This window comes from Chamaea fasciata, unplaced genomic scaffold, assembly GCF_029207755.1.
Source record: "Chamaea fasciata isolate MVZ Bird 193981 ecotype frontalis unplaced genomic scaffold, bChaFas1.0.hap1 SCAF_6, whole genome shotgun sequence".
Taxonomy (NCBI): Eukaryota; Metazoa; Chordata; class Aves; order Passeriformes; family Sylviidae; genus Chamaea; species Chamaea fasciata.
Window position 1 is genome coordinate 27,676,568 of NW_027094091.1, and position 14,122 is coordinate 27,690,689.

Genomic DNA, 14,122 nt, shown 5'->3' on the forward strand with positions numbered 1-14,122 from the left:
GGTCACGTGGGGGGACGGGGCGGGCCCGTCCGGGAACGCCCGTCCACAGGGGCGTCGGGCCCCGGAACCCCCCGCAGCCCGCCCGGCTCCGGGGAGGGGGGAGCGCTCCGGCCGGGCCGGGGGTGGCTGACAGGGGAAGAGGGACAGCCCTACGGGCTCCGGGTTGACTCCTGGGAGCGGCTGCCGTGGTGAGGGTCGGGCGTTAGCAGGGCTGTGGGGGAGGCAGGGATAGAGGGGCAGAGCCGCCGGGGCGGGGAGAGGGTTCTCCAGCGGGGAACGGGGGTCTGTAGCTGCCGTGGCCCCGGAGGCATCACTCGGCGGGTGCCCGCCGCCCTCCCTGCGGCTACTACTCGCACTCTTCTTGGGCCGGCCCCTTTTCCTTCTGTGTTAGTCTTTTAATGGAGGGCACGATAAGATAAAAGTTACAAGGTTAACGAAAAGCTCTTTGTCCTTAGGGTTTACTTCCTCCCTCTCTCTCCCGAGCGTTCCCGGCCCTCGCAGGACGGGTCGGAGGCGCTCGCTCGCTGTGCCGTCCCAGCCCGGCGGGCAGCGAGCCGCGCTCCCCGCCGGCGTGCAACAGAGGCGGGCTCCGCGGGGGAGCACCTGATCTGGATTGCCTAAAGAAGGCACACCGGGGAAATGCTTAGGCTTTCCAGGTGTATGCCAGCCTCTAATGAAAGCTTGAAACTATTTCATAAGTGCTGTGTATTTATAATTGTTACAGTGCCTTGTTTGTTTTTCTTACGGCGTTAGAAGGCTGTCATAAATCCAGACGTTTCAGATAAATATAGCAGTACCTCTAAAACCTTCCAAGCAAAGCTTGCACATCAGGAAAATTAATATATGGCCTTATGAAGAGAACAAAGCTATATTTATCTTCAGCCGTACTCTGTGTATGGCAGGCTGGAGGACAATGCTAAAGGTTGTTAAGAGAGCTGTAGGCAAAGACGGCATGATTGGAAATAACCAGATACGTCTGGATTTACATCCCGGTATTTTGTCTGACCTCAGCTAGTCTAAGGTTCATCCTTTGCCTCTACAATGTCTTTCAAGTTCCTAAAGTCAAAGGAAAAAGATGTTATGGTAATTGAAGCATGTGGGGACCATGGGTATATTTTAAACATGGATGGGAAAGTGTCTTACAGTAATTAATTAAAAAATTAAGTGAGTTAGGAAATGACAGTGTAAGGATCAAAGTAAACTAGATATCTGTAGTATGAACTTGAGTTGTGGTGGGATGTTGTAAATTGCTTTGAATTTTTATGAATGGTTTTAATGGATTATGGATTCTGGTGTGGGCATGTCAAGCGTGAGTTGACCCCTCAGAAAGTATTGGACTTAGCCAATTTGGACAAAAGTAAAACTCTGAAAGAAGTACTGTCAAAGAGAACAGTAGTTTATTTTGCATTTCAGATTAGATTACTCATGGAAATACAGAAGAAAAATAAAAACAGGACAAAGCCCAAGGGCTTGTGGGTTTGGAATTAGGATAGTAAGGCTGTCCTCTGATGGAACAATTTAAAACAGTAGAAATGAAAACCTGTTTCCACCATTGCCACTTCCAATGATTCCTATAAAAGTTCATGCATTAGTGATTCAAGCAATCATGAGTGCAATCAATGCAGTCAGCTATTTTACATACTTTCCAGTGTAAAGGAACAAAATACTGATGGCTTTGCCACTGTTAGCATCTTGGAGTGGAAGAGTTGAGTTTTTCCCATCATCTTTCTCTTCAAAACTGAAACAGTGAAACAAGGGATTTGGAGTAGGATGGATAAATGGATGGGTAGGGACCTGATGTTTTGTACTGCTCCCACCAGTTGTAGAAATGTCTGGAGATTATTTACACGTTGTCCTTAGTCTCTAGACATTTTTTTTTATCCCTGTTGGAACTGATACTGGGCCTACTTAGACCGTGATGTCACCCAGTGTTGACATTCTTATATCTTTGAACTACAGTTGATTCTTTGAGTTTTGGTGTATTATTCCACCTTTGGTATATTTAAAGAAAACAGAAACAAGAAAAAAAAACAAACAAGAAAAAACAAGAAAAACCCCTCAAATTTCAAGTTTTTACTGGGTTACCATCAGGATGTGATAGTTATGTAAAAGAGAAAAAAAGACATTTTCAAGATTAGATAACACACAGCTCCACCACCACTCCATTAAAATAGCACACTCAACGATCCTCTCTTTTTTTTTTTTTCTTCTTCCCCGCTTGAAGGGTCAGATAAATGATATTTTAAAACAACAAAGCCTTGCTATTGTGAAGTTCATGTGGGCCATTCTAAGAAAGACTTTAGGGACTGTCCTTTCCCTTCCTGCTGTAGAGCAGTATTGTACTGCTGGTTTTGGAAGTTGGTTGTTTTCATTCAGAAAGGTACCTGCAAAGCACTGTGCCTTCCATGAGGTAGAAGTAATTACTTTCTTATGCTTTTTAAAGTATTGGTTGGATGTTTTTCCAAGCAATTCCTTGTATGAGTAGTGCGTGCAACTCAATTAGACATGAGGTGACAATAAAACAGTGGTTGAAGTTGTATTTGACCCCCACTTTCGGTCAATTAAGCGCAATGATTCTGATTCAAGGTTTTCAGAAATCAACAGCATTATAAACAAAGTAAAGCAAGACCGACCCAGGCTAAGGGAAGAGGCAGTAGACCTAAAAATTAATACCTACATACTGGAAACCTGGAGCCAAACTCCATTTTTACCGGCCTTTGGCATATACACCAAGAAAACGTAGTTAACCCAAAGGATGTAGTTGTATTCCAAAAGAAATAATGGCTTTCTGGCTGTTATCTTTTTCTTTGAAAATTGATGCTAGTTATCCAGCTATTGTGACTTTTTGCAAAGGTACGTGTAGCAAAGGCAAAATAAAATGAATTGGAGAAAGATTAGATTAGGCAAGTAAGAGTCATACTTAAAAAAAAAAGCATAATATTCCTGAAAACTATTTGTTCTACCAAGAAACACTTAAATATCATTTCTTCTAGGGGAAAAAAAAAACAACCAAAAAAAGGAAATATCAAGCCATATTTAAAATTCTTCAATGGCTTTTGAAAACCTTAGCTCATAATGTTTGAGTTCCTTCAGCCCTGGTTAAAAAATAATGCTCAGAACCAACGATGATTTGTTTTGTTTCGTTTCAGGTTTTCATTGTTGTTTAGTAGACTTTTGGGGCTTTAATGAGACAGTTCTGGAAGAGAGATTTTTGAATGGAAAAATCCTCAGGATCACTGCAGTAAACCAGATACTAATCCTTGTTTGTACAACACAGTGGTAGGCAGAAGTTGGTTTTGAAGAATTTTTTTTTAGTTAGGAGTGGTCAAAAAGCTGCATTTGTAGGTTGGTCTCAAAAGTTAGTTATGGCAAGCTGAGCAGGGCTAGACTGTCAGCCAGCAGGACCATGACAGTGATTGTCCCCCTGTGCTGGGCACTGCTGCAACCACATCTCAAGTCCTATGTCCAGTTCTGGGCCCCTCACTACAAGAAGGACATTGCAGTGCTGGCACAAGTCCAGAGTAGGACAACAGAGCTGGTGAAGGATCTGGAACATAAGTCCTATGAGGAGCAGCTGAGGGTACTGGAGTTAGTCCCAGAGACTAGTGTTTCCAAGAAGAAAAGAATTTTAAATGAACAAAATTTATTTTAGATTTTTTCTTTTGGCAAAGGCAAGAATTCTAGCATTTTTATAAAATGTGTTAAATGCAGTGACTTCTGCTGTGCAAAACCAGTTTTTAGCTGTCTAAATAAACTGCTAATTAACAAACAGTCAAGTGCTTGTTGGGATTTCCCTTCGGTTCACCATGAAATCTGAATTCTGCTTCGTAGCGTAATAGCATGGCAATTGCCAGTGGATAAGGAAAAGAAGGTGGATCTGGTCTGCCTGGACTTTGGTAAAGCCTTTGACGCTGTTTCCCACTGCCTTCTGGAGAAAGTGGTGGCTCATACCTTGGGCCGGTTCACTGTTCCGGGCTGAAAAGCTGTCTGCATGGCCAGGCCCAGAGAGGGATGGTGTATAGAATGACATCCACTTGGCAGCCAGTCCCTAGTGGGGTTCCCCAGGGCTCAGTACTGGGACAGGTTTAGTTTCATATTTTGATCAATGCTCTGGGGGTAGGGGTTGGTCTCTTCTCTGAGAAACAAGCAATAGGATGAGAAAATGGCCTCAAGTTGCCCGAGGGGAGGTATAAATTTGCGATAGGGAAAGCGTTCCTCACTAAAAAGGGTGGTCCAGCACTGGAACAGGCTGCCCTGAGCAGTGATGGAGTCACCATCTATGGAGGGATCTAAACGACATGTAGATGTGCCAGTTAGGGATGTGGTTTAGTGGTAGCCTTGGCAGTGCTGGGTTAACAGTTGGACTTGATCTCAAAAGTCTTTTCCAACCTAAATGTTTCTCTGGTTCTATGTCCTCATTTTTGGTTCAGTTACAGTTTTGGAGATGTCTGCCCACTTTGTCAGGAGAGCCCTGAGGAGCTTGCTCCTGCTGGCTGATTTTGGACTTGGGGTAATGATGGCCAGAACCCTGGAGATGCTGGTCCCCATTCCTCTTTCCCAGTTACCAGGGTGCTAGTTTGCCTGTGGTGCTGGGAAGTCTCTTCTCACCTCCAAAAACAACTGTTTTCAGTCTTAACATACCAATGTTACAGACTGATGGGGTTTTTTCTCCAACCAGACTACTTGTTTTCAGTAGATTCAATGACACTTTTGAGATTTGTCTGAATGAGATTTCTCTCACTTTGATGATGATGATGACGATGACAGCAACACTTGTCTTAAAAATACAAATGACAAAGGTTGACCTCTGGAGTTAAAGGTAGAATGTATAAAAGGAATGAAAATTTAGAGCAGATTTTATCTAAAGAGACACTATCTCAGCTAGGGGAGATTGAGCTGACTAAGTTTCCAAATGTGACAGAACTGACAGCCATGACCATCAGATGTTCAAAAATCTGGGACACTGCTGTAGAACAGCAAGCACAGTATTGCTTACAAGAAGGAAGCAAAAGGTATTCACCAAGTATAGACAATTAAGCTACCTCAATAATACATTAGGGGTGTAAAACACATTTTCAAGTGAAAAACTAATGAGAGACATGAAGCTAACATGAATACCATAGCCAGTAACCCTTGATTTTACCTGACATAGACTAAAGTCAACCTAACGAAGTCTGCGAAGTCTGCTTTTGTTCTTGTAATGGAAGTTATATTCTGCCGACAGGCAGCACTCAGGGTCTCATCTCTTTGGACTTGAGTAAAGCTGATTGTATAAAGAGCCGCATGGAGAATTTTGACTGAAACGTAGTAACATGGAATTGCTAAAAAGTTGTCAGGTGGGGAAGATCCTGTTAAAAGCCTGTGGAAATGGATCATGAGATAGGAAGAGCTTCCTGTCTGGAAACACACTTCATATGCATTTTTTGAGGATCAGCTTTGGTACTAATTTTACTTGATATTTTCATCAGTGACCCTGGCACAAAAAGACAGGAAATTGATCTTTTGGGTTGGCAGCAAGTAAGAAAGTGGTGTCAATAAACTGAGAAGAAAAATGTCAGACAGAAGGAAACCGACCTGCGTGACTACTGGGATAGTAGAAATGGAAGAACTGTAGTCATGCAAGTGTCAAACCATGTACATCTATTGAGAAAAATTATTGCTAGATCCTGAGAGTTTATTAAGGGGAAATGACAGAGGATGAGAAAGAACGGGAAGCTATAAAAAACCTGATGTAAGCCTAGACTTTTCTACTGTTGAGATAAGGAATTATTCATTGTGCTATATGTAACTGAGTCGCACAACAGACAGTTCTGATTAGGTTACTTGTAAAAAAAAAGGAAGCCTGACTAACTGAAGGAAGAAAAGGATTATTTGGAGGAGATTTACTGTAAAACAAGAATTGGAGAAATGTTTTCTCCCCCACTGTCTTGGCAAATGACGATGGAGAAGGGATATGATTGCCCTATGTAAGTGATTTATGACAACAGCTAGCAAGTGACACATAAGGAAAAAGATGAAGTAAATGACTGAAAGAAATTTAGATTACCGATTAGCAGAATACTTCTGAGAGTCTGAAGTGAGATTATGGGATGGTTTCTGAGCAACAGTGGGAGGATTTACACACTGTCAAACAGTGCTTGTTAATGCCAGGATTGGGATTACCTGACACGCAAGCTGTTATAGCAAGGGACTGTATTCAGTCTGAAGAACAGAAAACAGTTAATCAGTAGGAAACAAGTTAGTAAATAGAAAAATAATTGACAAACTGCTAGCTAAACTTTTCAAATATTGAGTTCACCCCTTAGTCTCAGTCATTGATACACAGTGAATGTTGCAGCTTGTCTCATCTCAGCAGAGCAGTGAAGGAAAGGTAACAAAGTCATGAGGATCACAGTTGAAATGTTCCCCAGGTCCTTGGAAAAAACACAAACTCACTTAGGGAAGAGGACTTTGGAGAAGTGCGAGGGAAGGAGAGGGAACATCTTTGAAAGGCAACAGGAATAAGGCATCCACCTAACCCTGTGCCCAGGTTAGGATACCCAACAGACCAGCAGGACTGACAGAGAAGGTAGCTGCTGTCAGTGCAGCAAAATATCCATACCCACCTCGTTTTGCCATAGAGAGGCATGTTAGCCACTACTTCTGGGATTGCCAAAATTAGGTGGGGATAGAAAGCAGAAAAATCCAAGTTTAGCCACCTTGAACTTCCTCTTGTAGCACTCCACAGAGGAGGTGCTCATGGTTGCTGCCCTGCCTCTGCAAACCATGCATGGCACTGGGGGCTTCCCAGAGATTGTGACTATTTAAACCATTACCTTTTGCTTTTCACTCCTAAATGGCTGTTCTGCCATTCTCACTGCTTTAGCTGAATTGGGCGTGTTCCACTTCAGGTGGATCCAGTGAAGGACAGAACAGGCCATGCTTACACCTTTGGTGATGGCTCTAAATGGAAAAAGACCAATTGAGCTGAAGCTGAATCCTCTCATGGGAAATAAGCTTATTACTACTGATAGAATTTTTGTTCAATACCATTTTATTGTTTTTTAAAAATCCGTACACAAGAAACCAGCAAAACCCCATTATAAACAGCCCTGTGAAAATGGCCATGCCAAATACTTCTCTGAGACATTTGACATCTCTCTAATAATATTTTTTGAAATTGTTTCAGAAGGAAAGTGTGCAACATAACAATCTGCAAACAGTTCATGCATATTCATACCTTCCATGTGTTAACTGCTGAGGAACAGCTTCAGATTGCTTCACATTATAAATTGTTACTTATTTACCATGCCAGTTGGTGACCAAGGCAGCATATGTGAAATGAATTTGCAGTTTCTATTACTGTTAGTTGAAATTTTCCGGTGAAACATTTTTCTCAAATTAAAAGGAAAAAAAATTCCCTTACCCATCAATCAGGAGGACAATGCTTTGTAGAAAAGTATTTATTTAGATAATCTCAGGAAACATAGGTAAGTTTTCATGAGGAGCATTTTCCAAATATCCAGGAAGATAGCACTGGTGATTTCTGTGTATTTCTGAATAGCTTTACCATGGGACTAGTCCCCACATGCCTCTAATCTGGTAAAATCCCTGTTGTGGAACAAGAAACCAATTTTGGGAAATCCATTTCTTGTCAAAGGTCAGCTTTTGGCTCCATAGCAATAGCCTCCTGCCATGCGTCTCTAGCTGCAGTTTAAAGACTTCCAAATTCCTATTGAATCAGCAACCAGGACCTTGCAGTTCTGGCTCCCAGCCCTCCTCATATAAAACATATATGCAAAATTAATTTTATTTTTATATATATATGTATATATTTATAAAAGAAAATCAAGCTTTTCTTGAGAATCCACAGTAGTTTCCAATTTCTAAAAGCAGATATGTGTAGAAAACAGTTTTTAGTTTTTCATCCGTGAGTAAAAATATTTTGCCTCATCTTTGTGGTATTCATTTTGTCCTAAAGTAGTTAAAAGTCATTAAAATTGATGTTTGAGTCACTTCAGCTTTGACTAAGAAATAATGCTCAAAACCAACTTGGTTTTGTTTTGTTTCAGTTTGTTCTGTGTTGCTTAGTAGACTTTTGTGAGATAGTTCCAGCGGAGATTTTTGAATGGAAAAATGCTCAGCATCACTGCTGTTAAACAAACACTAACCTTGTTCGTGCAACACAGTGTTAGGCAGAAGCTGGCTTTGAGTAATTTTTCGTTATGAGTGGCCACAAAACTGCATTTACAGCTTGGTTTCAAAAGTTAATTTGAGCTGAACAAAGTTAGACTGCTACCACTGTCTAGCATTTCTGTACTGTGCTGCAGTGTGAATTTTCCAAAGGGTCTTAATTCCCTTTGAGAAAATTTGAGCTATCAGTTCTCAGCACTTTTGAAAGACACCAGCCCCATAGTACATTTTTTAATTGCGCAGTAATTATGTATGCACTAGTATGAGAAAAAACGACCACACATAGGATAAATAGTTAACTACATGTTAGAAAGATAAAGATCTCATTAAAAATAAAAAGGGAGGCAAAGCATAATAGGATCTAAAATACTTAGGTAAAGACAGAGAGAGAGTTTATTGGCTTGATCCAATAAGGGACTTAAATACCCTAAGGTAAGGTTTATGGAGAATTCAGGTGCCTAAGTCAGATAATGCAATCACAGCTCACACAGCTGCTGCCTAACTCGGGAGTGCCTAAAATCACAAGGCTCTTCCTTGATTGTAATCTGTGTCTTTAGAGTGTCTCAGATTTTACTTTTGTACACAGTCAGTGGGCAGCAGCTAGAGTGGTTTCGGCACTTACTTCGCATTCAGCCATTTACAGTCCTCAGCTAAAAAGTTCAAGGACGCTATTTTGTCAGTGTACTCAGGCCACACCAGGCACAGATTCACATTCTGAAATTCATAGTTTGTTGTCGTTGCTTGCTTTTAACGTGAAGGATGGAGAGGTGGAATAACCTTTTATTTAACAATCTCTCTTAGATTATTGATACAAGATAATTCTTGCACATCGTTTCTGTTCCTTCAGAACAGAATTATTTGCTTCATTGTGGCGTGGCTTTTGTCAGGAACAGGGCAGGATCATCCTTGCTTTTGATAGCCATGTCTCTTGCTGGGTAGGATCACTTTTCTGCCCTATGTTTTGCATCTTTTTTGTTTAACGGGGAACAGCAACAGTGGGTTGCTGTATAGGAGGCAATTGTTTTCTCTTTCCTTCTGTTATTTTGGCTGTGATTTAACAGAATACTGCAAGCCCTGCTTCTCTTTCTTCTTCTTTTTTTCTTTTTTTTTTTTTAACAGAATGGTAGTTGGATCCTACAGTTAGGAGGACTCTAAGTTGAGAGATTTGAGCACAGTGTGTTTTCCATGTTGTGGCCTGACTTTTCTAAGGAACTGCAATAATGCTGCTGCATTTCTGGGGTTTGGTAAGTCTGGTAATTATACTTTTAAACTGTGGAACTGACTATCCTGGAAACACTAATAAGTGGAAGTCACTCATTTCCCTGTTTTCGTGTTCATTGTATTTTTTTTTTCCGTATGTGATATGTGGTTGTAGATTCCAAAGTATAGCTGAACGTTTCTACACATGCAAGGCAACAAACTTAAAAATGGGATTGAAAGGTCTTATTTTAAATTATTCCACTTTTAAAAAGTAACTGAACTCCAGATATGACATGAATCATATTTGTCTTTCCTTCATCAAGAGAAACCTTGGATTGGTCAGACTCTTTCCTTCAGCCATTGTTGCTTGGTAGGAGAGATGCATATAATCTACAGTATTATAAAATAGCTAAATATTCACTGGAAAATGGGCTTCAATTAATATAAATTGTAATTATTCAAAGAGCAATGCGCTTCCAAGTGTGAAGTACTTAATTTAAAGAGATAAAGTGCAGGAGCTCTTAGTGCAGAGCTGTAACTGAAAAATTAACAAAACCCAAAATAATAGCAAAGGAAGTACTAAAAGGACTTCAATCAAAGAAAGCTTTTTTTAAAAATAAAAATTGCTCACTAAGGAAGTGTGCAAAAAGCAAATAAATCAGCATTTTTAATATTTATCAGTATGTTTTCCTTCAGCTGAAAGTTGTTGGCTAACAGTTATGTTGAATATCTTACAATTTTTTCTGACTTTTTATGTCTTCACTCTACAGAAAAAAAGACAGGCTGATTGTTTTAAAAATAATGTATAGAAAAAAATGTAATGATTTTGGACATGTGTTCTGTATTCTAACTTGGTGTTTAAAGAACAATTTATGTTGGTGTCTGTTTATATATTCTCAAATATTTTCCAATATATTTCCTGATAAAATAGAAATATTCTCTAATATATTCCTTGCTATCAAGCTGGATGTCTTGCATCTCTTTATGATGGTCCTCTGAGATAAATAATATTGACATACATTTAGTGTTGAATAGAGTTTGCCAAATAGGAGCAGTCTCTTTGAATTTTTAATAAGTATTGCTCTTCATTCTTATACAAGTTTAAAAAAGGGAAAATCTACAGTTATTGCATCATATTTGCAGTAAAAGTATGCCTGTATTGTTAATAAAATCTTCAACCAAAGTAGAAGGAAGAAAAAAGCTTCTTATGCTGAATATCTAGCCTCTTGGAAAAAACTTTTCATTTCTGGGTGGTCAGTAATAAATGCAGAATTGAATTCAGAGTTTCAGTCAATTAAAATACATTTTAAGAAATGCATGTAGAAATCAGAAAATACTAGGCAGCCTACTTATAGTGGTAATTGGAGGGAAAAGCCCCTTATTTGTTATTACTGGATTGGACTGCTGCTAGTATTAGATAAATCGCTGAGTCTATATAAATCTAGATAATGATAAAATCATTAGCAATCTTTTAAAATTCTGAAGGGGTTGGTAAAGTTTCAAAATTCGTGTTTACTTATTCTTCTTAGGTTAACCCTTTGGGATCAGAGGAGGAACTGCTGTAGATATTTCTCATTCATAGAGTCCCATAGAGTTTTTGCATGTATATTCACTTTTTCCTTTTCTAGTGGGTGTCCTTTCTTCAGAGGTTTTAGGGCACTGGGCAAATATTTTGTGTCAAAGAGAATAGGAAATGCATGAGTTTTCTTCAAAACTCTGTGGCTAGTACTCTTTACTGAATGTAGTGTTATATGAAGAACATGAGCTGAACAAAATGCAGTTACTTTATTCACAGTGGCAGAAGACATCTCATTAAATCACCTTATAGGCAATAGTTTACCTTCTGGTAGCAAAATGAATGCTACTGTTTGTTCTGACAATTCAATATTCTTTTTCTACTTTGGCTTGTACCTACTACTGTAACCTATGTCCTATTTGCTTCTTGAACATTAGTAGTATCACCCAACCTCTCATACAAATGTGCTGCAGAAAATGAACACCTTTATTTTACTTCTGCTAGGGATACCAGATGATAGGGTTCAGCTGGGAGACCATTAGTCCCCGTTAGAGCAATGTTTTTCAGTGGAGCACAGGATCATGCAGGAGAGATTCTCCAGGAGAGATTTCAGATGAGCACTCAAATTCTTCATTTCGGCATGACTGTGTAAAGAACTTTGTGTTTCAGTCTTTCTCCCACCTGTGTTTCTCCTTCACCGTGTTTATACAAGAAGATAATTGAGTATCTGGCCTTTGGCTGTTGTTCACAAATACTCTGTGTCAAGACAAAAGAAGACCTCATATGATTTTTTTCCATTCCTGAAAATGCAATGCAACTTTTTTTTTTTTTTAAACTCAAACATATATTGAACATAATTTGTCCATGCAGTTGTAACAAGCTTCACTCATTCTGAGTCTAGGCTGATCACACTTACTCACAGGAGGCTCTGTGGTAAGTAGGCCATCCCAAAAGGATTCTGTGTGATGTGTTCTGTCCTTTTCATACCATATATAACCATTGCATTTTAAGGATCTTTTTAAATTATTTGAATCCCTCAATTTCTGATTGTCCAGCAAGGGTTTCACAAAGGCTGAAAGACTGTGATAAGCCCATGCATATGAGAGTATTTTTAAAATCACATAATATATACATAATAGATTTTATTTACCTTCATATTTCTATTTCTAGTAAAAAATCACAACTTTTTTAGATGAACAGCTTATCCTGCTGTTTTTCATGGGTTTGCTGACATGCTGGATCTGATTTGCATTTGTGTTTGGCTATGCTGGTGTTGGTAGATCACCTGAGAGCCCTGCCTTACTCCCTTCACTGGACAGCTGCAAACCTGACAAAGTCGTTTTTCTTTGTGACATACTGTAGAGCCTTCTTGTTACAAAGTACTTGGTTTGTGTCCTGGGGGTCTCAGCTGTGGAGATTTGATGTGTGGCTCACTCTGCCAAGTCTCCTGGTTCCTGGAACATCTCATCCTCCTCCTGGTACTGATTTAATACCTCAATTTCTGGCAATAAATTTAAGCCAAAATTTAACTATGTAGCCTAGATATAAATATTTAGTATTAATTGTAGAAATAGAGCTGCAACATGTTTTTCTTTATTGTTTTTAAACATTGGAATGGACTTCTGAGGAAGGCAGTGAAATCACCATCCATGGAAGTGTTCAACTAACGACTGGATGTGGCACTTAGTGTCATGATAGAGTTAGCAAAGTGGTGATCAGCCAAGGGTTGGACTTGATGATCTCAGATGTCTTTTCTAACCTGGCTAATTCTGTGATTCATTAAAAAAATGTGCTCAGGGGTTCTTTGTCTTCGTATCTGGATCGCTTTAATAAAAATAGTTAGCGGAACACTCTGGTGTTTACAGGGCTAATTCCTGGGGGTAACAGTCTCCCAGGATTTTTGAGTTCTGCAACACCATTAACAAAATAATAGTTAGGTCAGTAGTTGGTTTCAGGCTTAAAATGAGGTTATGATGATTGTAGGGCTGAGTCATATCTTAGACATAGTAGCTAAGTAAACTGTTCTGGTAAAGTAAACTGTAATGCATCAGAATGAAAGGTTTCTGAATAAGCTATTTGCCGATAAATTACAGCATAGCAGAGCTTGCCTGTCAAGAATGAGAAGCAAAGAAGGTGTCAGCCTGTAGTCTTTTTAATCCAGATGTCTTTCTCATTGTAAAAGATTTGCATTGTAAGAAAAATAGCAGGTATTTGTAGAGGGAAGTTTGGGTAGAATAAGTAATTATTGGGAAGGAAGAAACAAAACGGAACATATATTTTTCAAAGACATCCTACATGTGTATTTACATAATGGGACTGAGTATATTTACACTAATGGGACTGAGCTGTACCTCCTTTCCTTGAAATCACCTCTTTGCCAATGGTGTAAAGTTGGCAAATCATGGATGTAGCTGCTTTCCTACTTTCTGGCATCACTTAAAGAAGAATATAGGTTGTGTTCAGATTGTAGCATAGCTCAGATTTCCCTGGGTCCTCAGCCTTTTTGGAAGCACAGGGTTAAATGTAAGCAACCTCTGATCCTTCCTTTCCTGGCCCAAACAGAAGCATATGGGTGGTAGTATTCATCAGTAAATCTGAAACCTGTCTTCAGGCTTGGTACTGCTTCATTTTGCAACGATGACCTTCTTTCTCAAGGGAAAGATGTAATGCCTTTATCAGTTCTTACTGCAAATAACAGTTTCTCCATGGAATGACTATATTAAGAAATCTCACTTTGAAATTAGAATTTTAAGGCAATTTACATAAAAAATAACAATGCCTATAGTTAGATTGTTGTTTTGAAGTAAGGACTTGTACAACATTTTTGTCTTAGAAGTTTGATATTTTTTAATTTTAGTCTTCAGAGTACTGGTTTATACCTTCTCTTCCACTTTTGCTTCTACTGCATATCTTATTCCTACAATTCTCATGTTATTATTCTATTCAAATAAAATATATAAACCAAAAAATAGATAGGTACATGTGAACAAAGTATTTACATATTAAATATCTAAATATTTTTAAAAAAAAAAATTGCATTTCCATTAGCTTTTTTTAAGCATTTTCTGGGGAAAAATAGAGGTTTTAAATGAAGAGAGTAATAAGTGCTTTAAATATTAAAAAAAAACAACCTGTTTCTGCCCCTGTTTGTACTTTTGTTGCAAAAGTGGTGCAGTGTGCTTTTCTGCATTCCAAAAATTTCTCACGAGTCAACAGTTTGATTGATTAATTCAT

The 14,122-nt window shown here is 39.1% G+C and overlaps 1 protein-coding gene across 4 annotated transcripts in view; it reads left to right on the plus strand.

Moving 5' to 3' along the window:
* The first annotated feature begins 35 nt into the window (after nt 1–35).
* TRMT9B (tRNA methyltransferase 9B (putative)) overlaps nt 36–14,122 on the plus strand; it is a 115,929-nt gene continuing 101,842 nt past the window's right edge. For 2 of the 4 annotated variants that reach the window (XM_066185785.1, XM_066185791.1), the window contains exons 1-2: nt 36–188; nt 9,292–9,416. The gene's annotated coding sequence lies outside the window, so the exon portion shown is untranslated. Of the gene's footprint in view, nt 189–8,923; nt 8,940–8,997; nt 9,108–9,291; nt 9,417–14,122 lie in introns of those variants that run through there. The other 2 variants (XM_066185787.1, XM_066185786.1) reach the window with 2 other exon arrangements.